The sequence below is a fragment of the Triplophysa dalaica genome, chromosome 22, assembly GCF_015846415.1.
Source record: "Triplophysa dalaica isolate WHDGS20190420 chromosome 22, ASM1584641v1, whole genome shotgun sequence".
Classification (NCBI taxonomy): Eukaryota; Metazoa; Chordata; class Actinopteri; order Cypriniformes; family Nemacheilidae; genus Triplophysa; species Triplophysa dalaica.
The window spans coordinates 20,043,864-20,046,574 of NC_079563.1; the positions used below are offsets into that span (position 1 = coordinate 20,043,864).

The window sequence follows — 2,711 nt, forward strand, 5'->3', positions numbered from 1 at the left end:
ATTTTAAGATGCAGAGATGTATTATACATGACAACAGTTTTTAAGGATGTCACTGTGACTCCATGTCAGCTTCAATCAACGGACATCTTAGTGGACCTAAGCTTCAGAGAATGTCGGGAGATACTGGAACGACAAAAAGACAACAGTATTGTAAGTGGAAGTTCACCCACAAATCAATTTTGTGTGATTTTTTACTCACCCAGATGACGTTAAACAGGTTTAGAGAACTTCCGGCTTCTTTGGAGCACAAATGAAGATATTTAGGTGACATCAGAGAGACTTCCAGGCCTCCTCATAGACATCATGGTGTCAGTTTTGGCCAAAGTCCAGCAAAGTACTAAATACATTGTTAAATTGGTCCACCCGTGCATAGTGGCTCAGTTGAATTTTTTGAAGCGACAAGAATGCTTTATGTTTGAAAAACAAAACAAACTACCGTTTTGTGTCAGTGTCTGACGAATGTCAGTGTATGCCACGCGTTAACAAGAGCACTTCTTCTGCATGAAGAAACACAGAGTTGCGCTTCCGTGTTATGAGTAAGAATGCCCAATAGGGGCAATCCCCATGCGTTGTTCGGCACACAAACCTAATACGCATGCGTCAATGTGCTCTCATCCAAGAAGAAGAAGATGAAGAAGTGCTCTTGTGAATACACTGAAAAGACAGAGGTGAATATATTGATTAAATCTGTATTTTGGTGTGTTGTTCGCACATAAAGCATTCTCGTCGCTTCAAAAAATTTCAACTGAGCCACAATGCACGGGTGGACCAATTTGACGATGTCTGTAGTACTTTTCTGGACCTTAGCAAAACTAGCACCATGATGTCTATGAGGAGGCCTGGAAATTTCTCGGATGTCACCTAAATATCTTTATTTGTAGTCCAAAGATGCCGGAAGTTGTATAAACATGTTTAACGTCATGTGGGTGAGTAAAAAAAAAAAAAATCACACAAAGTATAATTTTGGGTGAACTTCTCCTTTAAGTGAGGTGAGATTTAGTATAAAATAACTGGAACACTGTAGTTGCTCATGCAGAAGATCTTATAAAAAAAGGAGCGAATATTTTTTTTTATTGTTTAAGTATTATGAACTAATGATTAGTCAGAGTTATGGACAGGTGTTCCTTTAAGTTAGTATTTGAAGAGTATGTTCCAAAATGAGATAACAATAATTCCAAAATAAAGTTATGTTTAAAAAAAATTATTGTTCATTCCAATTGAGTGATATCAATCAAACTGCAGTTTGTTTGTTTTGATTTAAGACATACTAACTCAAAAAATACAGCTAACTAACACAATGAAACATAATAAAAAAACATGATTTTTGAAAATTGAAAACCAAACTCTTCATTTGTATTTACAACTAATATTCAAACACTGAGCATTACTGCATCAAAATAGTCTTGCTATTGTATCGTTAAAAATATTATTTATTGACAAGAGTTTCAATTTTCTACCTTGCGCAAAATAATATTTTAAAGACGTTTTTAACATGGCAAATATTGAAAATAATTGAATTTAAATATAAAAAATAATTTAAATAAATAAAAAAACTAAAAGGGGGGAACAAAATGGTCATACCCAGTCCCGGTCAGACTCCATGAGGGATATATTTTGTAAAATTGCCACTGTTAAAGAAATGAGAAAAAACAGACAAATTAATTAATCTGAAAATAAAACCAGCCTGATGCGTTATAGTGAATAATATTCTGATAATTTGACAGTTGGTTTGATAACTTTATCTGAAACGGTGGCAGAGTTAAATTAATTGAAGTACATCATATTAAACATAAAAACATGGATTCAGTACCGTATATGAAAACATAACACGCGCAAATGCCTAAATGTCTAATGAATATCAAACGTCAAACTAACTTTAACTCTTTGGGTAAAATTGCGCGTCTTGTTCATCCGGTCATCTAATCTTAGCCCAGTGAAGCCAACGTCGCTACTGGAGTGCCGCGCTAGCTGAGTTTAACTCGATCCAACCCTTATCAAACACAAGTCTTGCTATCTGGGTTAATAACGTTAATCCCGAATACACAGATGAGCTTTTTAGGGTGTGTTTTATTAAGGTTGGAGCTATAAACTCTAACGCGGCCCTCCAGGACCGACGATGCTCTTAGCCGATTTGGTTTGAATATCAAGAAAGTGTTCCAACGAAAAACATTTCGATAAATCAAAAGAGTGAACTAAATCTTCGGGAAAAACATCGCCTTAGCAAAAACATTTATCAACGACATTCGACTGTATTCCTTAGTTGTAAATAACGTTAGCCTTTAGCTATAGCTAACAGCTCTGTGAATAACGGCCGCAGTTTTCGAGATAATTCAATCCTACGGTTAACCCAATCATAACCTCATTAAAACAATAGTAACTGCTGCAAAACTAAGATTATCAACATTGTTATTAATGTATTTTTCATAGAATCAGCAAATGTCTCTATGCTTACCTGAATGTCGAAGTAGCTCTGAAGTCGTCCGTCCGTTAGTCACGCTGTTTGAAAACGCACGTGGTGTGCTCTCTTAAACCACGCCCATACTATCACGGTCATCAGCATCGTTAATCCTTGAAAGTTTTTCATATGTATTTATATTTTTTAAATTAATGTACATTTATAAGATTATATTTGGTATTATACTGCCTTTGTATCAAATTACAAGAAAAAAAACTAGTTAATGCTAATGTGGGGGTGTTTCTTATGCAGCTTC

The 2,711-nt window shown here is 35.1% G+C and overlaps 1 long non-coding RNA gene across 1 annotated transcript; it reads right to left on the bottom strand.

Moving 5' to 3' along the window:
• On the bottom strand, positions 1 to 2,711 carry LOC130412066 (uncharacterized). Its single transcript, XR_008905154.1, has 3 exons — positions 2,453 to 2,711; positions 1,582 to 1,628; positions 1 to 123 (listed from the first exon to the last, which is right to left on the bottom strand). It is a non-coding gene; the product is annotated as an uncharacterized LOC130412066 (long non-coding RNA).